The 24652-nt window shown below is 41.2% G+C and overlaps 1 protein-coding gene across 7 annotated transcripts in view; it reads right to left on the reverse strand.

The window, feature by feature from the left end:
• Positions 1–24652, reverse strand: part of ntng1a (netrin g1a) — a 129273-nt gene that overhangs the window by 42147 nt on the left and 62474 nt on the right. The gene's annotated exons all lie outside the window — the stretch shown is intronic.

Here is a 24652-nt window from a genome sequence, read left to right on the forward strand (position 1 = left end):
CAGCGTCCTAGAGCGAGTGGGGGAGGTTGTTTACAGGGTGCAGTTGCCTCCTAGGGGGAGGATAGTAGCGCTGCACAGAGACCGGATGGCCCCCTACAGAGGACAGTCCCTCCCCTCCTTTCCAGAGGGACGTGTACAGAGCGTCCATGACCCTGCTCAGAGGGGCCCCCGACCGGGGCTGCGTTCCCCCCCCTCGGACTCTTCACCCCAAAGCCCCGAAGCTCCGCGTCCTCCTCAGGGGCTCAGGAGGTCAAGGAGGGAACGTAGGCTACCGCCCCGCCTCAGAGACTGTGTCGTTCCCTCAGGGACGAGGAACTTATTGCTGGGGGGGCAGTGTAACGATGGTTAAGTGTTACTGGACAGTGACATGTTGGTTTTCTCTGCACACTGTTGTTGTTCCTTTAAGATTCATGTTTGGTTGGGCTGCAGGAAGTAGTGAGGGTGGTGTACAGGAAGGGGTGGGGGGACCTGGTTGTTCTGTGTGTGTGCCAGGCTGAAGAGAGGTGTAGTTCGAGAGCGCTTCCCCCTGAGTTAATAACCCGCTGGCTTATGTGCCGAATAAACGGACAAACTGAGACCCCAACCGTCTGGTTCTTGTGAACGTTGCAATATTATCATGCTTTTTACAACAACGTGAATGTACTATTGCTGTGATTTATTACTATTACTGAAGGTCCGCGACTCCGAACTGTAGTAAAGGGACCTCTGACTAATACGGCGGGGTCCCTGTCAGCTCGTAGTCGAAAAATAGCTTTACTTTGTTGTGTGGGTCAACTTTTCTTGCGAGAGACAGAGAGAGGCGTTGAAAGGCTGCTCCAACGGAACTTATTGTTTTCGGAGGAAAACACGAACACGGTGTACAGTCGAGTCTTAATAGCTTACTTACAACTGGGCTCGTCAGGCACTCTTCTTGGCTGCAGTGGTTATTATTATATTTACATGCTTCCAGCTCCCGTTTTTCCTCGACGACAACTCGTACCTTTCCACTCCCCTTTTTCTCCCTCCTCGCGCTCACAGACCCATAACGTGTATGGCAGTCCATTCTCCCTGCAACACGGACTACACTGCCCATGATGCTACATTCTTTAGAGCTATGCTTGTAGCATTCTGCCTGTTAGCTTAGCACAACAACAACAACAACAACGAAAAGGCGCTCTCTCACCCAGGAAACACACAGTTGCAGAGAGAGAGAGAGTCGCCCTGTAACCATGGCAACCGTAACGCTGCCGCCTGGAACAAAAGAACGTAGCTGTCGAACAAAACCCAAACAGTCCTGACCCGTGACAATATGAAACAGGAAAGTACCGCAGTGTAATCCATTTATTTCAACAAAGTAACTGTATTCTGAAGACCACCTTTTTAAATGGTAACTGTAACGGAATACAGTTATTCATATTTTGTATTTTAAATACATAACGGCGGTACATGTATTCCGTTACTCCCCAACACTGGCGGTGGCATTACATTCTTCAACCAGCATTTGTTGCAAGTGATGTGGTTGTGTTGGTCACACAATAAGCTGTTTGGCATTGGCAGAGAAGATCTAGCATGTTTTTTAATGGGTACCACTCATCGACTCAACTCTGCTGCTCAACATACTAAAACATTTTCCTTACAAATGTGGCAAAATTTAAGGGGAAATAAACTGGCCTTTTATCTGTTAGTGAGAAACGTCAGTACCAGCTGGCCTCTCTCACCCTGCCCATCCTGCTTTGCCACATCATGACTCATAAATAAACACAATAACTCCTAAAAGTTTTAAATCACACACTGTCTCTGACTCTGGAAATACACCAACCTGCTGTTCACACCCCTAAATGAAATGCTGCAGAGCTAATGAAGGTATTTAAGACAAACTGCCAAGAACCCCGCGTTTCACTTATAAATGTCACCAGCTGCAAATTATATCATTTACAGCTAATTACCATGAAGTCTGTAAATAATAAGCCAGCATTGTTATTTGGCTATTTTGTTTTTTTGGGGGTTTTTTGTGGCTAGCTCGCTTCACTTTTTAACACCATTCCAAGAACACGAGGAGCACACTGTGTGCTTTTGTAATTTAGCAACACTAGCGTAGTCACATTCATTTCAAATATTCCATGCATATCGTATCATTTTAAATCACACAAAAGTTCTGATGTGGGACATCTGTTGTTTTGAGCAAGTGGCACAGAAACTAAAAGGTGTGAAAAAGCTTTCTCGATAAGTAATGCTACGGCTTTTATTTCTCGTGATGTCAGGCATATTTTTAATAAGCCGCTGCTACCTTATGCTGGTTGTCTCATTTTCAGGTTACACTGTAGCAAAAGGCTGTGCATAATAATTAGGCTGACACCTACAACTTTAGTGTTTCTAAGACAACAAAAGCTTATTTCATGGATCTCCCTATACTTTTTTTTAAACTACAAATGTGAAAGCTCATCCAAAATGGATATGATTAACTGGAAGCATTCAGATCTGACATGCATTACAACCACGTGAAATGAGTCTATTTATTTCCGCCTGATAAATGGGTGCACAATACTATTAATGCTATTAACCCAGGAGTCACCCCTACTGGTGTGCCTAATATAAACCTTCTCGACTTTACTTTCAATCCAGAGGAGTGGTGGCTTCATTCTGACCTTTTCTGGAAAAACTAAGCTCCTCATCATGTCTCCAAAATCATGACCACACAATGATGGAGGTGAAAGGACTATCGAGTCAGGAAAAAGTAAATAAGATATCCAGCTAACTCACCACGAGCAGTGATACCAAACTCCTCAATGCATTTAGAGCCCCAGTGGGGAATAAGCTGCATGAGGAACAGTGGGGGTCTATTGCTTTGTGGACTGGGAAACAATGGCTTGGTGTTGGCACGCGTTTCTTAGTTTTTGTGATATTTTCCTGAATTTTTACTCATGCAATGCATCTGTCAGAAAGCTTTCTGTTGTCTCGGTTCTGTGTTACAGATTAAAAAAGCGTTAAAAAAGAAATAAGAGCAGAAACTCTGTCATTTCACAGTCACCATGTGAGGCCCGTCTAAGAGTCCACTTTGAGCTTTGAGCTTGACTGGGAAATTCTTTTGTTACACTGGCTTAAACGTATCACAGCGTTACCCGGTCGACACTGAGACGTAGCAAAATTGATTGAGAAAAAGTGCCTCGAGTTGAGTTGACGTGCACGCGCAGCTAAAAATCAAGACAAGATCAGAATCGGGTCTCACGGAGTGTCGCTCAGCGCAGCTGCTCCCCACTCTGTTATAAAAATCTGATTTTTACAGTGCGTGTATGTGGAGTGGATAGGCAATGTGGTGTGAAATGACTTCACACAGAGCCCTTTGCGGTTTAACCTTCAGCTTCTTTTAACATCTGCAACATTTTAATCAGCGTCCAGAAGTGATAGTGCCGTCGGCATAATGATGGAGGCCGCCAGTGAGGCCCGCAGGGCCTCATACCCGCCAGTGCTGTTGTGCTTCCAATCAACATCGACTCCTGAATGCGAACACCAGGGGACTCTCCCTCACTGCTGCACTAGCAACAACATCTTCAGAGAAAGAGCCAAGTAAAATTGTATTTAACAGCAATTTAATAGCAAATCTCCTCCAGGGTTTCCCACGAGTTCGATGTTGTGTCTTCGTTTCCTGTTGGCCCCGCTTTACTTTGAAAGCTCTGTGGCATGTTTTCTCCTACCTTATCATTCTCCTCATTTCTCTCTCCTCCCTCCACCTATTAGTCTGTCATTTTTTTACTTAGCTCCAGTCTCCCCCAATAATAAATATTCATGGACCTAAGGCATCTTTGTTTTTGTGTGGTGCTCTCAAAGTGATATTGCTCAAGGCATTATTGAGTGTACCAGCCACCTGTGAGCTAAAGGTCCTGATATGTATTCACGAAATAACCCATGAGGCTGTGAGCTCAAATTGCTGGACTGGCAAAAAAGAAGAAGAAAAAAAAAACAGGATGGAAAAAAACTTTGAAGTTTTGATTCCATTTTGTCCAAGAGAAAGGAGCGAGCATATTCTATCTGAGCAGGGTTTAAAGTTTTCCTTGAAATGTTGGAAATAGAAGATACTGTTGGGCACAAATGTATTTTTTCCCCTTTATTCCGGTGCAGCAGAGCAGCCCGCTGAGACTTAACTTACCTGCAGCAGCTTGTCCATGACCTCTGCAGTAATGGGATTCTGATTGACACTGGGGGTGCCGACGACATATTGGAGCCTTTCCATTGATGACAGCAGCAACAACAAACATAAACAAGGCAACACAAAGCTGTTGTTTTCAGGAAAAACACCCTTATCCCTTCCATTGGTTCAGCCACTATCCGCGTAATTCCTTTTAGCCGAGTTCATTCCCAGCCATCGCTCCATTTTGCTCGTTGCGGCATCAAAGCCAAAAGTATCAGCCACTAATTAATAGTAATTATCCACAATCCAAGCAACAACATCCCTGATGCACAAAGCTGCTGATCCCAACAAATTGAGCAGACTAAACTCAACACGGTCCTTAAGTGGGTTAACTAAGTGAAGCAATTAAATTTCAATCAAACGGCCAGGTGTTTTCATACTCAAGCCAACTGGGTCAAATGCTCGGTTAATAAATGCTTCTTTTAGCGCGTCTGCATTCAGTGTCTGCTGTACATGAGCGACAACACACCAGGGGTCGTAGGGGGGGAGGGGATAGGGTGAGGGGCAGCTGGATCAGAGAACAGTACAGCTTAATGATGTGTGATCAGAATGGAATTGAAAAACAGGAATGGCTGGGAGAAAAGGTCTTGGGGTGTGTGCTTAAGTGTGATTGGTAAATTGTACAATATATTTGTCCCGCATGATCTCATCCCACACACACACACACACACACACACACACACACACACACACACACACACACACACACACACACACACACACACGTGCATCTATCGTAATATCCTGCATTGACATGTAAGCTTGCAGCTGCTGTCTGTAGTAAGTTAAAATGGATCAGCCTGCCTGCTAACGTGTTACCTACTAATTGCCTCTTCTACCTCTTGCCCCCCTGTTCCCGGCCTGCGGTGCATTGTGGGAAGTGGAAGAAGTGAGATTTCAGCAACAGCTCTCCTGGGATGGACCTCAGCCCCCAACCTCCCCCCTAATTATATCCGCCTTCCCCATCGCTCCCTCTCTTCTCACTAGAAAGCAGACGGTTAGAGAAAAGTGCAGGCTGTGAGAAAAATCACGGCAGATTCACCGAACTCCTCACCTCTTTCGGGTTTAACTTGCACGAGAGAATACATTTACACAGCCGATGAACGAGCAGACCTTACAGATCTGTTAAGTGAATACGTTCGCAGTTTAACCTTACAGGAGCGATGCTGAACATAAAATGCCTTCACACGTCGATTTGAATTCCTCAACACAATACCCAGCTTTAAACAACCCGAGTGCTTGTGACCTCCACCTTTCGATTTGGTGGAAATCTTTTTATTCTTATTTTCTAACATATTAAACATTTATTTCTGTTACCTTCTAGTCTGCTTTTAATTTATTCGCACAGCTGGCAGCAGGAGAGAGCAGGAGACAAAATATCAGTTTCAGAAAATGATGTGAGGCCAGAACGGGCAGTGCAAGCTACAGTCATAACAGCGAGTTGCACTGGCTGGCTGCGCGCCTTACGATAATAAATACTGGACAAGTGATACGCTTAAGGAGGCAATTAAGTCTTGAAGTGGCACACACAGTGGGGAGCCTGTGAACTTAAAATTTGCAGGACTTTTAATTATTTCAGTGCTTGTTTTGGTGAGTGGATGAGCAACTCTTGCTTTCTGTTGCGTAATACTCTCAACATTATTCACTCTAAATATGAAAAAACAACAAGATCTTGCCAGACTAACATAACCTTGACAATAAATACTTCTTTAAACCACTCAATCTATTACAATCCATATGATGCCTAGAAAACTTTACAGTATATTTTACAATTGCTGTGCAAACGTGGTTCTCCTTTTGTCTCATCCACTGAAAATGCAGAAAAGTGTAAATGCGGAGCCTGCCTGCATCAATCAGCCCGAGTCATCCATCTATCGAATCCTCAGCATTACTAATGTATGGGGTTGGACATGCTATCCAAGCAGGAGTCAATCAAGAGGTCTTTACTGCCTGTGACACGCCAGGCCAGTTCAATAGAATCGACATGCTGGGCCTCAGTGATACTGCGCTCAGCTAAAGACTACTGGCTGTGGACCCAGCGACAGCAAACGCACCGCAGAGGCATGAGAAAGCTCCATCATAGGGAAGACACACAGTTTGAGGTGAGGCCAGGTGGAGAAGCGACATTAGCTGATCCTATCATTTCATTGGAGACATTGAAGCCCTGGACAGAAGTAACTCCCTAAAGACGCTGCAGCATTGATCAGTTTGGGTCCGCAGACTGCGAGTGGTGACTGCTTTTGTTTGTGTGTGTGTGTGTGTCAGAGAGAGAGAAAGAGAGAGACAGAGAGGAAGCAAGCATTTGTAACGATGATTTGTAGTGATATAGAGTCAATCTGCAACCATACAACTAAAAAAAAAAGCATCAAAAAATAATAAAACACCCCACTTTTCCTTGTTTAGTCTTATCTCACTGCTTCCTACTAACATCACTATCCATTAAACTTTGGCAACACTCTTCTTTGTTATTTAATCCCGGTGTCTGGAGCAGACACTTCACACGGCTACACCCACTAGGGGCCATAATCTGAAACCAGGGTAAGACCCAAAGAGCAGGTGTAATTACAGAAAATGTTGACAGTTTTCCAGAGGGGTTAAGTCTTAGTACACTTTGCTCCTTATCCGGGGTGAGGGTCATTAGTAGCTCAGGTGGTTACTATGTTCGCTTCTTAAAAAAGAAAATCCCCTGAAAGACCTGTAGCGCAATCATCTACAGTGAGCGAAATGAGGGATCGCAGGGCTTCCCGAATGAGCCGGAAGTATAAGAACAAAGTGGGTGTGAGGAGGAGATAATTTGAGCCATACATCAAAATATAACTATCTGACTGACTCTGCTTTGTGATTGCAAATCTACACACAAGGACACTGTATTAGAAGGTATTTCTAGATAAAACTAAAAAAGAAATGAAAGTAGAAAGGGACATTTTTACAAACAACAGCTGAACAGCACAAGCAAAATGCTATTAGGATCACTTTATGGGAGCTGTCCGTTCAGCACCACAGACACACAACCAATGACAACATGAGCTGAAATCTGTAATCGCTCTTTGGTCAGTGGAAATCATGCCAAAGTCGGACTCGAAAAAAATACTCAGAATATTCACAAAAATCTTGCACAATATTATTGTTATAACTATTAGTATTTATTTATTTATTTAGGATTTTTTTTTCTGATAATAATTAATTTACATGGAAAAAATGTGCAGAAATGTATAAAATTAGATCCAAAAGTAAAAAAACAACAACACCTTTTTTTTTGTCATTTTGCCTCTGTACATTGCACTTGGAATTGTGAGCTGTTTCTCTCCTTCTCCATACTTTATTCTTTCCATCATTCCCATCAACCAGGTTCATCTAGGTTTCATATGTCCAAAGAATCTTTCTCAGAGCTGTGGAGGCTCTTTTAGGTGTCGAACCTTGAGTGTAACCACTGGTCTCCACCTTGTTGTAAACCATCTGTACAGTATTTACATTCATGAAGAAATCGCTTGATACACCTACCACATGAAGGACGTTGATTGCATTGGTGTGGTCTGACCTTCTTTTTTATTTGGGAGGCATGGTGTGGCTAGTACACCTTCCCACTGTGTGCTGTCCACACTTCCATGTGTGTGCGTGCAGAGTTGGAAGTGGGGAAAGCAGCCACAAACCCCAGCACGGAACAGATTCGGCACCAGTGACAATAGATAGGGCATCTATTAAGCCAGACATGATTGAAAAAGCTAGAATGGAAGTGGGTTGCAAAGTGGCTTGTAGATGTGTTGACACTGTGGGCAGTCTAATGTAGCTTAAACAGCTATTGGTTTGCCAATGGTGTACTTGCTGGTGTGGGCTGGCACTGATATAAGAGACCTGCTGGAACTTGGACTACTTGAACTATCTATTAACTACAGTAGCAATCTTGGTTTTCTTTAATTCTGTTATATTTGAAATCTATAAATGGTTTTCACATTCAGATATCCAATCAACCAGTTCTTAAACACACACAATAAATACAGTATATGTTTATAACTTTAAACAGCATATTGCAAAGTGTTAATTATTATTCATTTCCAAATTATCTCAACTGCTCTAAAAGCGAAATCATTTACCAGAGATAAAAGAATATTTATGCTGCCATGGTGGTAATCAGCTGAGAAATAAAATATAAAATATGCTTTGTCTCTAACCCCCATCACCTAACATCACAGTCACCTTCAATCACAGCTGTTAGCCCAAACCATCACTCAGTCATTACCTTGCAAAAAGTTACAGTACCTTCCTAAAGAACTGAAATCTGGAACTTTCCATATGACACTTTTTCTTTGTTTGAATGCATTCTCCTCCTCCTTTGTTAGTTGCAGCTCTATTGTGCATTCCCATTCTGCTTGAAGGCTAAAGCACCATCAGATGGCAATACATAATGAGCACCTACATTCACTGGCCTCCGCAAAAGATAACTCGCTCAGAATGGCTTTTCATGTTTCAATGATCCCATTATCAGGCAGTTTTTATTCATCACTCCCTGTCGTCTTCAGATCAGAATCAAATATCTTGCTCGGGGAGGTTTTGGATCTTACCACAGAAATGCACACGCCGCTGTTGCTGTGTGTATTTATTTGCGATCGAGGTGATTTTGACAAACAGAAACAGTATGACGACGCTGTCAACAGTTCTCCCTCTGTTAGAAATGCTGTATCTGCTCCAGCTTGTGTGGGGGAAATACAGCCATATGGTGTTTTCTTCACTGACGAGGCTCTCTTCTCATGTCGCCTATGCCGATATGGCTAGCTCGGTGGGAGGTCTGACTGATAAAATGAAGCAAAACTCTTTTTGCTATTTCAGATTATGTACCACTGTAGAACTAATCATCACATTCTTTCAATGAGGTCATAATGAGCGTCTCAGTCGCCTTTAAGTTCTTAGTTTATTAGCATGTTTGTTGCAAAGTCTCACATTTGCTATTTTCAAGTCAGAAAGTCATTATAAGAATAACTCTGAGAGACTATTTGGGACTGTCATGTAGCTGTAAGTAGGCGCTGTCTTACAATGATGTGTGGATACTGTTTAAAAGTGCTGCTTTGTGAGCCAACCCTACCAGACAAAACAGTATCTTAGTCCATCCACTACACCCTGAAAAAAATGTTTTTTGAAATACTTTATTTTTTTAATGTCTTCTGGAAGGATTTTAAAATTCAATACATGCTGCCACTGCATGCATGCGGCATCCCTGCTGCTTGGCCAATCACGCACTAAACATTACTGTTGAGCAGCAACTCAGGTAACGCATCGAGTCGATATGAATGTATTTCCTAGAGATATGGGGATAAACTGAGATGGGGACGGGGATAAATGGAAACAGGGTGAATTTAATTCAGTGCCAATGAAATTAATTTTTGCAGAGTCGCTTGCAGATAGTGGGAGGAATGGCATAAAAAATAACCTCTAACACATTCACGTTAAAGCAACACAGTGAGTGTTACGAAGCACAAACGGTCAAGGGCTGTGGTTTTAAGTTTTAGACTTGATGGCCCAGCACAGGCCTTTATAACACATAAAATCTGGTCACATCAAATCTAAATTAATTTTTTAAACCATCTAACACAACTACATTTTCTGCACATGCCTGCATGATGATTTACAGTTAAACACAGAAGTGTATTTAAACTTGCCCTTTATTTTTTTCCGAATGTTTTTCCTGATGCAAGTGTCAATAACTGCCCTGTCAATAGCTTCAAAGCGGTTACTGAATCATCAGTGTGGTGGAGGTGGCTGCGAGTGAACGAGAGGTCAATGAGCAGATTAGTCATGAAACCCCGACAGGAGGGCCGATTATGAGGACGACTGCAGCCGAAGAAGAAGGGGAGGAGACATGGTGAAAAAGGCTCTCTCCATTAATGAAATGGGTCACCGCATGAATGTTGAATGCGCTCGGTGGACGGTGTGGAAGAGAAAAATGTCTCTGATATGCCTGGTTTCTGCACTAAGATCCCTTTTCTAGGAAAAAAAACCTGGCTTGAGGATAAGATGGTTTTATGAGAAATCAGATTGAAAAATGTCTGACTGCACACTCAATGACAGTGTCGAGATTTTAATGTAACGCCCGTAAACCCTTTGAGTTTATCATCTGTATGGGAGTATTTATATTTATTCATCAGGCTGGAATTAAAAAATGACTGCATTATCTCTCTTGATATGTGTGCGTGTGTGTATGTGTGCGAATTAGGTAAAATTCCCATTGAACTAGATTTGGATTTACGCAGAACAATAACGGAGAGCTATTGCCTGGCACATTTGCTCACACAAATGCACACGCATATGTATGAAAGACACACCTGGTCTTAATAGTAGAAATCCTGCAAGTGCTGCAATATAAAGAGTACACTATTTGTAAAGACATATATTTTTCAGTCAAAAAAAATCAGTTTTATATATACGCACGGAAATTAACACACGATCCATTTTGTATGACGTGTTAATGTCATCTTTCAAAGTAAAAAAATGAATGTGGCTGCATCCCTGAGAACGAGAAAAGGATTTGTCGAGGCGAGGTGCCTCCTGTCCTCTGTTCTGCTGATATAATCTTTCATGTCACTTGTCGCTTTGCTCCTCATATCTGTGGACTTGGTTGATTTCTCTGGCCTGTGATAAAAAGAACGGATTGGCTCGTGCACCTTCTGTGGGTTCAGTGTCAGTGAAACGGTGGCTTAGCTCTTGATTTTTTTGTGCAAGAAGCTTTGAGTGTACTTCATCCTGTAGTTGGACAGAACTGTGCTCTGCTATTAAATCCGTTGTTTCTACAATTTGTTTTGGTATGCATATAGTAAATATGAGCATCAGCTGTTTTTAGTAAGAAAGAGAATATGTTGATATACACTCACGGGACAATTCATTAAGTGCACCATGCTAAAAGGGGATGGACCCCCTTTTGCTTCATGGCAAACAGATTGAACAAAGTCCTGGAAACAATGAGAGATTTTGGTCCATACTGACTGAAATGAGCACAGAGGTTGCACTGATCATGTCTACATGACTAAATGAACTGACTTGCTGCCATGTGATTGGCTGGTAAGAAATTCATATTAATGAGTGGTCGGACACGTGTACCTAATGAAGTGGTCATTGTGCATATGTTCTAATTCTGACCACTGTGGAAGCTAAATAAGCTAAAAGCTGACTTGACTAAAATGAAATATAATTATCATAAGAAACTGTTTTGCAAAAGTAATGCACTCCCCATGACTGTTCAGAGGTTTGAATGATGTCCTTTGTAGTTTGTTTAAAACCTGAATTACATTTTATGCTTGTGTATTTTATGTATGTCACTACCAGCTGACCCGGGAAAGATTTTTTCATTATAGCAATCCGCTTCAAACATCAGCAATAATTTGAAAGCACTATCTCAAAAGCAAAGATTGCACTTTCACCTGACTGACTCTCCTCACACAAACTACACCTACAGAGATTTCTATAGGCTGCCCTCTTTTTAAATTCTGCTTAAGCTGCAACAACTTCAGATGGGGAACAACAGAAGGCAAACACTTTGCTGTTTGTGTTATTAAAAAAATAAAATAAAAAAGGGGTCTTATGAAAGTCCAGTACAATAGGTTTAAGCTGGATTGTCTTTGGAAAGGGGCTATTCAGCAAACAGAGACTAAGCAGTCAAAATCCATCCTTCTTTCATCCAGTTATTTGTATGTGCAAGTGGTAGGCACTGAAGGGAGAAGACAGAGGAGGTTTGAAAGGGAGTGAAAAGAAGCTGTACTTGGTAAAAGACACTTTACACGTGGAAATGTTGTGGTCCCACCTGTGCTCCTGATGTCCCAGTGTTTCTGCGGTTTTACCTTTCACTGTGTTTCTTCTCGGTCGCCCGTTTGTCCGCTCTCTCACGGCCCCCCATTTCTCTCCTGCTCCCGACTCACCTGCACACCTGTGACTCATCTACCAGTCAGGCTCCTGCAGTACATATATCACAACTCCACACTCTATTTTCCACCCCATTGTTCAATCGTCCACGTGTTCCTAATGGCCAAACTGTGACTTTTGTTCAGTCTCGCCTCAGATTGTTTAAGCTATGCTGTGCTTACATGTGCTGTATGCCCAGTCTCCCAGTGTTCCCCGTGTCCTGTCTCAACCTGTGAGCTCTAGGCTTCCCCATACCACCCTCCTTTCATTCACAAACAAAACTGTATTAAAGTGTTTTCAAATTTTGCCCGAATGCTGCTTTTAACCCCAAAAGTGTACATACACACAATAGATACAGTTTTTCCTTTTTTCACTTTTCAAGGTCTTTGTAACTGATGTGATTTTTCTGGACTAAGGGATCCAGCAAAAAAAAAAAAAAAAAAAAAAAAATATATATATAGAAAGAAAACCAGTAACTGCTTCAGTAAGGTGATATGGTGGTATTCAGGGTGGGGCATCTTACTAGCATGGTTTAAAGGAATGACAGCTGTAAATCATTAGAAAGATCACCTTTTTGGAGGACGACAAAGCCCCTGTCCTCAGGGCACTGAATGGTTTGATGAGTATGAAAATTATATGGATATGGCCTTCATACTCACCATCGGTCCCTGGGTGGACAGCTCAAACACTTGGTGCCTGCATAATGTAAAACCTTACTGCTCGGTGTGTTTATCAGAGTGTGTGGAGCCTGTGCCAGTGTTGATCCTTTTTTAAATCTAGTGTTTCATTGGAGGACTGTATTCGTGATTTGATCTCTTTGTTACTCAAATAGTAAATCTGGTGATCTGTGTTGTTGTTGAGTTTTTCCTCCCTGTGTGCTTTGACATTGGTCTGCAGTCTAATCCTCAGTCTGTCCTCTCCTGAGGGGTGTAGCATGAGCTTTAGTGAGAGATACTGAGTCTAAGAGTGTGCAGTGTTATAAAGGTGCCCCCTCATTTTTAATTTGTAATTTTTAAGTTGGATGGAAGAGTCATCTTTTCACTTCGCTGTCATCTTTATTTACAGCCCACTTCAAGTTCACCATTTAGGAAATTTGTATGAACCAAATCTATATAAACATATCTAGGTTTATCTAGGTAACTTATTAAGCTGTACATCAGCTCTAAAATTACAACAGCATAAAATGCATGTAGTGCATTGTCACTGGAATTTGCACTCAGCTGATTGTGTAAGAAATGTAAAAATGTCATCTTGCTTATTTCTAATCTGCTTTAAATACTTTTTTTTCACACTGCTGGTATTGCAGCTACATGGACACAGATTAGAAAATTGATCAGCTACATTTCTCTGCTATTTATCACTGAGAATACCTCGTCAATCAATAAAATTAATTCCACTTTGATCTCGTGACAACCTAAAGCGATTCCCGCGCCTCCTTCGTTACTCTGTGGGGCAGTGTCAGAGCTGAACATTGTGTCTAACCTTTAACATATCAGGACAAGGATACAGGGCTGTGTGCACCTGTCATGTTAGAAATGCACTGAAATAAATCTGTGAATATGAGTTAGGGTATTTATTTTTCTCCTTTTGAAGGCAGACTCTCAAGATTCGGTGGTCAGTTGAATCATTTTGTGCTGAAAGAAAAGACTCAAAAGATGTCAAATCCCCCCTTTTGCGTAAGTGTGCAGTGATCCTGCAGCAGAAAGCCCGAGTTCACATGAAGTTAATAACCACTGTTTTGATACCTGTTATCTCAGAATTGGGGGTTTCGGTGGTTTTAGGTTACATCCTAAACGTCTTAAATAGGTGAATATGAATGGAATGAGCATGTAATGCTAAAGGTTTTATTCATGGGAAAAATGACTGCTTTGGTAGAGACAAGGTGTTTCATTAAATGCTGCGCTATAGTTCAGATAACATGACATTACTCTCATTAGAAAAATGTATTTTTTAATAATTACATTTACCTTGTAACTGTTATATTGTTACACTTGTTACATTGTAACTGACGTCTTTATTGTAAAGGCAGCAGCTTCCTTTGTCGCCTCCAGAGTTCTGTGACTTGCAGTAATCATCCATCCTTGCTCTCACTAACAGTAACTACAGGTGTCAACAAATCAACCAGGAATGAATTCCTTAAAAAAAACTGAAAATAAGTTAAAATAAAAAAGAATAAAAATGAAAAATGTACCAAGTGCCTTTTATAGCAGTTAATTAAGGCAGCCTTGATTGACGGGGTACATTACTGCTCACAACACTTTGGTCTCACCATCCAAGAATAATCTCCATTTTTGTCCACTGTCACAGAGAACACAGATGTGGTGACACTTTGCCACTAGCTGTATACAGATGACTTCACACAGCTGTGGCCTCTAAATACGATGCACTATGCTCTGCTGTTGCTGCCGCGATATGTTTTCTTCCTGTGGCCTGTGCACTGCCGAATCCTTCAAACTTGCTCTTTCCCTTCTCTGTTTTACCTTCACGGTTCATATGTGTAGTGTTTGGGCAAGTTTTTGCATTTGGGAATATCAGATTAATTGGATGGGAGGTAACTTTCTATATTAATAGTGCTCACAGGGGAACACACCAACGACAGCTGGCTTCAGACTGGTACATGTTAGGTACTGGACCGTCAATACTAAATGCTCCACTCAAGTAGTATTGCTTTCATTACTGACGTTAACAAGAGGTTTAAAAATGGAGATGTCACAGCATGAGCTGCAAGAGAAGAAGACGAGGAATCTGTTGAGTTTTTAAATACTTTACAGGGACAGGTGGCGCTAATAAATCATACCAGGATTTAGTTTGTGCAGGCGTATGTGAGTGTTTGCCTGCTTGCCTCCACCTCTCTGCAGCTGCAGGTTGGTACCAAAGACTCAGATGCTCTTGTCCAAACAACCTTACATCTAGTATGCACAATTTTCAAAGCTCTTACAGCCTTCTGAAGCAGATTCTTCCAGCACAGTAAAGTTTCTGCTCCAACTGATAAAAATTTCTTTTGAGCTCCTCAACCTGGCAATCTCAAGCTGGGAGGGTGTCAGCTAGAGATGAACTAAAGGAGGAGGATCAAAGACACGGAGGTAAAGAAATGGCTAAGACATGAAGTCTGGAGCAACAGGTGATTTGGTGTTGATGGACGGAGGAAGCGAGAGACATAAAGAGGCAACGGCGGCTGTGTGGTAGCTAGCTGAGGGAACACAGATGCGAGATAATAATGTGAGCGAAAGAGGCTTTCTGAGATAAATGAAGGCCCATCAAAAGCATAGCATTTCCTCATGGCTGTCAACCAAGATGTCAATATCTATTTTCCTTTAAGCTATGAAGTGGATCTCAGTCCTCACACCAGAAGTAAACTCGTTGTACTGTAGAGCCATTTAAAGCAGGCTAAAGCTGGGCCAAATAGAAAAAACAAAAACGTCTCCAGAGTGGTGACTATGAACTATCGAGAAGAGGTATGAGTTCATCTGAAAACTTGGGGTCAGTAGGTCAATATTTTACTAGTTACTTTTCAGATTATTTCGACCCCTTAACTCTGTTAAAATAAACCATCTCATAAGTCATTACTTTTTTGTGCTGTCTCCTCCCTTCACCCTCAGCCAGTTGCATCTGGTTTTGTCAGAGGTTTCTTCCTGGTAAAAGGGAGTTTTTTCCTTCCCACTGTCACCAAGTGCTTGCTTAAAGGTCATCTGATTGTTGGGGTTTTCTCCATATTATTGTACCGTCTCTAACTTACATATAAAGCACCTTGAGGTGACTGTTGTTGTGATATGTTGTTTGATAAATCAAACCTAATTTAACTGAATTCTATTGAACTTTTCCTATAATGTGTTTATTCATCATATAAGGAATTCTCCAGTGTGTGGGATAAAAAAATCTGTGGCATGCTTGGTTTCCTAGCAACATGTATCTGTTATACACATTTTTATTATGTAGTGTGCCACAGCTAGGGAGGTGCGATTGGTAGATGAATATATAGGAGACTGCAGTTAGATAAAAAAATGAATAATTACTGCAGGGCTGAGTGGGTCATGGATGGATGTTGTGGGTCAGGGTGGGTCAGTGTGTGATGGAAGGTGTGGAGAACTGGCGTGTTGCTGGCTGTGTTGTTGGCACAGGAAGTGTAGCTGAACTGAACACAGAGTCCAGAGTGTGGTGAACAAATAAAGAGTGAAATCTGAAGCAGAGTAGCCAGATTTTACAGTATTTCAGGCGTGAGGAGCAGAGGAGGTGGAGGGCTGGAGACTGAGGCAGGGCAGTGTGGACGGTGGATGAGAGAGACTGCAGGTCTTCTACAATAATTAAATTATTACAATGTGTTGTGCTCTCTTGTATCGTTCTACCCATTGTTTATTAGTGTATTTTAAAATATATTTTACCTTTACAATGAACAATGAAAATATCTAAGTTATTTGTAGGACTAATAAAACCACTAATGCCTCATCTTTAATGCTTACTTTGTTAAATCTTTCTTTCAAAATGCCCCCAACTATTAAAGTTTTTTTTTCTGATAAAAAAATATTTTTCTCTCATGCCTTGATGAAGGTCAATAGGACATGTTTGTTGTTAACATGGTTGCAATAAATTGATGAACCTGAGATGTGTCAATTTTTTCTGAATGTGTTTTTTGTGTGCTATTTATTTACTTTTGTGTATTTAACAATAAAAATGAGACTTCTTCCAAAAACTCTTCTTCTTTGTTTCCTTTATTCTGCTTCTTTTTTATTTCAGATTAAATCGAAACACCTCAAATGTATCTTGTGAGTACAACACTGTATATGAAACAGTTAAACTGAGCCGCATCCCAAGCTGCTGCAAGAGTCTGCATTAATATGCTGCAGATTAGTTGAAAATAAAAATAATCAATAGCTTGGAATGAATGAGATGGGCCTATATGTGGAAATAATTTAAATTTAGACACCACAGTATCTTGTAAATGTAACTGAATTGGGTCTATGATTACACTATTTTCTCAGCTCTGGCCTTTGAGTGACAGCCACATCATACTTCCTTTGTCTCTCTTTGATGAGTCTCCCTCCACCGTCATGGACAGAGACATACTCGTACACTAGATATTTTGTCTTACAGCCTCATTACCTCTTGAAATGGCTCACTTAACACATCGTTCTCAACCAACAAAAGGCCGTTGGGTCATTTGATTGCAGCCATCAAACTAACATGTGGTGTGATTTTTTAACAGATGGTGCAAAGTTATCTGGTCCAGTCTCTTGGCCTGTCCTACAAACATGGCATTCTCCCACACAGTGACTAATGTAGAATGCTGGTAAAAAAAAAAATGGATGAAATGCAGAGCACAGCTAGATGTAAATAGATGCTCATGGCGGCAGAGAGTGAGGAAAAGAGACAGAGAGAGACTAAAGAGGGTAGACAAGTGAAATGACTTATTCAAGGGGGAAGTGGGCAGTAAGAAACATGAAATTAGCACAAATAGATTATCTGTCGACTACAGGCAGGCCTAAGAGCAAGCCAAGCACTGTGGAGGGAGAAGGAGCGAGAGAGAGAGCGAAAAAAAAAAAAAGCAGATCGACTTCTTGTTTATTCCTGCCTCAGGGGAGTTTCGATGGAGCCATCACTCACCAAATTGCTGATCTGTAGTTGGAACAGCTGTATCCATAGCACACACGGGCTGAACTATACTGCAATTATAATGCAGCAATAGTGCGACCTATGGTCTGTAGGAGAGATGAAGTGTTTAATCCCTTACAGATGGTGTGTTTCTGCATTCCACAGATGAAAAGCTTTCCTTTCATTGCCATTTTTTTTGTAGTATTGTGGATTTGAGCCAAAAAGATAATACAGTAATGACACCGCTATAGCAGCGACAACTCACTCTAAGTGATGTACAATTATTGCAAAACGTGCAGCAATGCAGATTTACAGTGGTTTCAAAGCAATTCATCAAACACAAACAATGCCAAAAACACACACATATTCCTTTGGGTGGGTGGGAATGAAGACTAAATTGTGAAGGCATGATGACGTGATTATATTCTGTGGGCAGTGAGAATGGGCACAGTAATACGATTGCTACAGATCAATTTCATGCCAGTTTTGTTAAAAAAAAAATCAATTTTCAGATATGATTTAATATAAGATCAGAAATGATTATAATCCAAATTTTCTTTATTTGGAGTGGAGTGTATTCTTTGCTTATTAATGTAAACTTAAGAATGAACAACCTATTTTTTTAACCCAGGTAAATGAAATGAGAAAATAGCACAAGTGTAAAGGACACAGTATACATTAGCCTAATGACTCATACACAGAGCTGAAATGAGACTGTGCTGTTATTTTACAAAGTTTGGATCTGTAATTAATGTCGGCAGACACCCAAAACAATAATATCAATATTGTGTTGAAGCTAAAAGTTGGATCATTGCATCACAAGAAATAATCTTTATCAAAAATATCTTCAGTAGACTTAGTTTATGCAGTATTTGTTTTGAATAGCACTATGTAAATTAGTATACTCACTTACTTATTCACTGATTGTTTACTTGTTACCTTTATTACATGGTGACAGTGTAAGATGGCAGGTGAATTTCAAACTGCAGCATGTATTTGATGTGGTCATGTGGTTTGTTCATCAACAGTACCGCACGGCTATCAGTTTGCTCGTTGTAGTGATTTATTCAAATTGAATGACTCACTGCAGTAAAATCTAACTATTTCCCAAATGCTGCTTAATTTTGGAGAGAGAAGAGAGAGAAGGATCTACTCCGGCTTCCTCCCACAGTCCAAAGACATGCAGTTAGTGGGGATAGGGTAATTGGTTACTCTAAATTGCCCATAGGTGTGAATGTGAGTGTGAATGGTTGCCTGTCTCTATGTATTAGCCCTGCGGCAGACTGGCGACCTGTCCAGGGTGTACTCTGCCTAATCGCCCTAAGACAGCTGGGATAGGCTATAGCCCCCTCGCAACTCTGACAAGGATAAGTGGAAGAGAATGGATGGATGGATGTTTAATTTTGGACACCGAAACCAAATGTTGGTTGTCCAAACTATTGGTCCGTCCCCTGAGCAATCCCACCCAATTCTTCCCAGGTGAATCTCTCAAGGTCTTTCAGAGTTGATGATCTTCTGGCGTGAAATCCTGGTCCTCAGTTCACTTCACAGAATTTCATTGTGATTTAAGTGAGGGCTCCGTGCAGGTCAGTCATGTTTGGTCTTTTGGAGGTAGTTCTTCACCAGGAATGATGTGTGTTTTGGTTCGCTGTAGTGTTGGGAGACTCAGGATGACCTGGATCCAGTGTTGTTGCTGACTGCTTGAGGTTTACTTTTAATATCTTCCCATATCCTTCTTCCTTTGGTGATTCCTTCCATCTTGACGAGATTCCCAGTTCCAGACGTCATGAAGCATAATACTCCCACCACCATGTTTTACGAGGCGGTGTTTTCTGGGTTGTATGCCTCTCCTGTGTCTCTCCAAACAGCATCTCTGTGGCTATAGAGTTTTAGTTTAGTCTCATCTATTCTAAGGATGCACTTCCCTCACCATACCTCACTGTGGCCTGAAGTCATGTCTTCTGCAGAAGAGGAGTTTTTCTTGTTCCACAGCCCGGCAGTCCATTCCTGTGCAGGCTTCTGGGCCTGTCATCTTTGAGACTACAGTTCTAGACTTGGATAAGCCATTCATTCGTGTCTTGGCAGTTGTTCAGTGGTCATTAGACACACCTCTCACTAATTTATTTTTAAAGTCTTTTGCTTTCTACCACTGTCAGATTTGTTCTGGACGGTGGTGCTCTCTTTATAATTCTTGATAATACTTCAGTCCTGTTGATGACACTGTGACATCTGAAAAGCTGTAATAAATTTATATATCCATGTCCTGCTTTATGAGCATCAAAACTGATTTCTTTAGTTTTTAGCTTGATCCCTTCTTAAGTGACAACTCAAAGCCTAAGCCAATTTATTTATAGTGTGTAAATTAGAAGATAAACCTCACTTTTGGTGCGATTTTACAAGCTTTGAACAAGTTAAAGCAGGTCATTGCACAGGAGTGGTTTGTGCTATGGGTCACTGAAAAATATCAGATTTTCAGTAAGCTAATAATATTGACCCCGCGTTTTTTTTTCCTTAATTAATTCTGAATAATGAATGATTTGTAAAGAAAACTAAACTAATATGTTTAAAAATTCAAGGTTCTACTGTTAAAAAATCCTTTTGTCCTTATTTTAACTGAACATATTCATCAATAAGTGTACAATGAAAATGATTTTTAGGTAATACATAGTTTAGGGTCATATGTTAAATGGTTTAAAAAGTAAAAACAAATATATTAAAAATGTAAAAAATCCAATGATCCATGATATTTCCATTTCTGCACATATATGCCAGGGCTCTAGACTAACTTTTTGACATGGGCGCACCGGTACGCCTAACTTTAAAAATTTAGGCGTACCGGCACAAAAGTTAGGCGCACTCAAATTTTTCAACCGCATCGCTTAACACCGCAGTTTTACATGTGCACTTTCTTTGGGGGGGGGGGGGAAGTCCATACAGACAATATTAATTTCTAAATTATTAACTAACAAACTTGTGCTTAAAGTGCTTTGTCAATATTGTAGAAAATGTTAAAAACTTAATCATCATCTTGGCCTCCTCTGACGACCTGTTTGCTGCTGTCTGCTGCTGAAAGGCCGTGGGGAGAGGGGACACTTGGGCAGTGCATTTACTGCAGCATATTTCAGACAGATCAGGCCTTAACTTAACAAAAAAGTTATCAATAGTTCTTTTCATCTTTTCTTATTACCCACAGCTACAGTACATCCACTTCTCTCAGGCCTAGGCTGCTCACTAGGGCTGAGTATCATCACTGATTTCTATAATCCATTCAATTCCGGTTCTCAAAGTCCTGATTTGATTCAATTTAGCCTCAGACAGTCAGAAATATTATAATTCTGATCATTTATCAGTACTGATACACATGAGACTTCATCAGAATTGTGAAAATCACAGCAGATGCCTTTGTGTGAAAGTAACTGAGAATAAAACACAGGAAAACATGAAGGAGATTTTCCTGGTCTGGCTTTTTATAGCAGATAACCTTAAAAATATTCTGCAATTTTGCATAATTTTAAGAAATTTAAATTTCTTCAGTATTGAACAGCAGAAATTAGGCTTTCTTGTCCGAGGTCATTTAAGTGAAAAAAGAAAAAGCGCTGTAAACAACGCTAGACTGGTGGGTAATAAGCGAATGAATAATGCAGAAAACAGATTTGAGACGGGAAACTGTTCCTGAAGTACAGAGAGAGAGAGAGCTGTGCAGGAAGTGGGATTTTTATCGTGGTGGAAGAAAAACAGCAAAAGTCACAGGGAATTCATGACGACATTGATCAAATGTGAAGCGCAGTTTGCTGCTTCTTTTGCTGCAGGCTCGGTGAATTTTGGTTGGAGAGAGGCAAAACCTGCAGCGCAGAATCAGCGCAAAAAGACGTAAACACAGCGCGGACCCGAAGAATCGCTAAGCTCCGACAGCGTGTCCGTGTTCAGGCCGTCGGGTGAGAAAGCCGAGAAAGACGAAGCTGATTCTGATGTGTTGGGTCCGCTCCGTGTTTAGGTCTTTGTGTGGAATCCGTTAATGAATTGATATCGCTTTATTCAAGCTACTCACCTCTCTCTTCCACCTGCACTTTCAACTGGACCACGGCCAATCAGAGAGGTCCCGCCCCTGACTATCTCTGATTGGTTTAGTCCACGATAGGGGCATAATGTGTGTCTGTTGTTGACCACACGGAGAGTTACAGAGATTTTTTTTTTGTTACCGGAACAGTTGGTCGCACCTGTGCGACCAAATATTTATTTTTAGTCGCACCACTGAAAAATTTGGTCGCATTTGCGACCAAATTGGTCGCACTCTAGAGCCCTGTATGCTCTGGAAATTGAATCACAACTTCCAGGCAGAGGGATAAATTGTTAAAACAAACTTTCTCTTCACTTATCAAATCATTTGCTTAACACAAGCAGGTTGGAAACAGGCTGGAAAAGTAGTTCATGATGGTTCTTAAATGATATTTTATGCACTGACAGTGGGAAAAAGGTTTGTAACAATCTGTTGCCAGATTGGGAGGTTATTTAAATCTCTGGCCTAAAAGGATTGTCCTGGTAGATTTTGGCAATTAAAAACCGTGACGGTGATTAAAAAGAGAAGTGCCAGAAATCCCACCTACAGTTCTTCCTATTAGCTGTATTTTTCTTGATTTGATAGTGGGAAGTGCTTTTGTGGGTATGTGATTGGCACACACACACAAACACACACAAATATATATAAAACTGTTTGATGTATACAGGCCTGAAACAGAAAAACCGATAGCCAGAAAGAGATCTTTTAGTAGCCTGAATCTTCTCCAGCTTTAATTACACTATATTGATCAGAAGCAGGAGGAAGGAAAACGAAGGGGAGATCGAGTGACAGTTGGTGAAACTGTCTCTCTGGCTACGGCTGTAGTTACTGTAAAGCTTGTAAAAAAAAGGAGGGGGGCAGGGTGTTTGAGCAATTACTCCAAAGTCATACAGTAGATAATTAGAAAATTCCCCCTAACCCACCACAGTGTCTCTCTGCATACATCCATTTAGCTTAGCTGATACAATGAAACAGTGAGGGTGTCAAATTCATTTAAGTCACCAGCCAAAATGCATTGTTCACATCCATCTCGCAGCTTCATGCTTGGTTTGATTTGAAATTCTCAGCATTGATTTTTCGGTCCCTTGTGCCTTTGGTCTGTTTCTTTCTTGTAATCAGCTATAATAGAATGGTCATGCATGACACTCCTGGCTTCCCTGTACCAACTTTAGCTATATGTTAAAGATGCAAAGAGGACTGCTTCTGCAAAACTGCGCTTCTTCTCTCATTTTTAGGTTGACCTACTTTGGCAAAGAGCTTAGGTTCCTTCCTTTGTTTCTCGCACTGTTGTGGCAAGGGCAGAAAATCTGCAAACTCTCCTACTGTATTTTCCTCCACACCCACTCCTGCTTCTGATCCAGGCGGATGGTAGATGAGTCCAGCACAGTAAAATATGCCAGATTCAACCTCACTGCCCCAGCGAAAACTTTCCTGGCGCGTCTCACAGAACTGTATTCTGGGGGTTAAGGAGCTTATGTCTAGTTTACGGCGCATGGAGAAAGGAGCTGAGCAGTGATTCGCCATGGGGGGGGGGGGGGGGGGGGGGGCGAGCAGAGTGAAGCCTCTCTGTGTAGAGTGTATCTCATTATGGCTGAACTGTGTGTTACCTTTGGTAAACAGTGGGGAATATTTCTTAGTCGAGCGTCACTCTAAAAGCAGCAGGCTGCTAAACGACCACAGCCCAACGGTGCCGCAATGCCATTGCTCAAATATACAGCCCCATAGCGATGTATGAGTTCGGTCATGATTAGTCAGATAGAATAAATAATCTGCTCTTATGACAGCCCTCTTCATTTCACCGTGTGTTAAATGGATGCCACGTCCAACTCTTTTGTGTTAGTAAATTCCCTCCAGTTATTTTTGCTGAATGACCTTCTCAATCACGAGAAAAGTCAAAAATTCAATTTCTGAGAGAAGCATTCATTATCATAGCCTTTGTGCTGAAGGGTACCTGCCCATTTACTGTGCATTAGAGCGATCCATAGTATATTTGTAGGCAATTTCAATAGCATATTAAGCAAATCAACAAATTAGAGAATCATAAGGCATTTGGCAATATAACGTGAATACTATCAGAGCCACACAAACATGCAATGCCACGAGTATGATGAGAATGACGCCATTTCTAAATTCCTATCAAGTGTTGATGCTCATATTCAGAACTTTTGATTTACTTTTCCCCAACAACTACACTGGCTCAAACAATTATTTGATGAGACTGAACAGGACACTGCTGATGTTTATATTTCTAGTCCTCTTTCCAAGTCTGTCTTGAGGCTGAGAAAAGCTGCAACACACGCACTGCTGTGTGCCAGCCCGACTTCAACACTTCCACATATTTCCTCGAATTGTTGTGACGTTCTGCACACTGTGCTTCTGTACAGCTGAGTCTCTCACATGTGAAGAGCAAAACATGAGTAATTAAATCTTCATTCCTCCACCCACACTACCGCATTCACGTCTGTTAAATTGAAAAACTACACGGTGTAAAACAGATCCACTTAAGTTGACGCCTCACTGACTCTTGTAGTATAGCGTCACGAAGCGGGGGAAGCTTTCGTTAACCTTTGCGCTAACACTACAGCGGAGTCTTGTTTTGATGTTATATGACCCTCCAGAGACTTTGTAAATCAAACACTAATTACAGCGTACAGTGACCTGATGGCTGAAACGTTACATCTGATGTGCTCCGTGGGCTAAAAGACAGCTGAGTGAATTCTTGTCTAAAGTAGAGTGCTTCAGCAAACTGTAAGCTGCTTGGTTAATTAAGACATGCTGACAACTGGTGAACTCTGCACAACATTATAGATCCACTGCCTAATTGGAAAGAATGGACAACAGTCAACACATTTTCTTCACTTCTTGGCAGCTGCACTGTAGTTGTAATAATGAATATAGAAAATATAGAAAAAAAATGAAACAGTCGATTCTAAAAGGATCCTTACAATGAATGAGTCAAC

Source organism: Maylandia zebra, linkage group LG9 (assembly GCF_041146795.1).
Source record: "Maylandia zebra isolate NMK-2024a linkage group LG9, Mzebra_GT3a, whole genome shotgun sequence".
Taxonomy (NCBI): domain Eukaryota; kingdom Metazoa; phylum Chordata; class Actinopteri; order Cichliformes; family Cichlidae; genus Maylandia; species Maylandia zebra.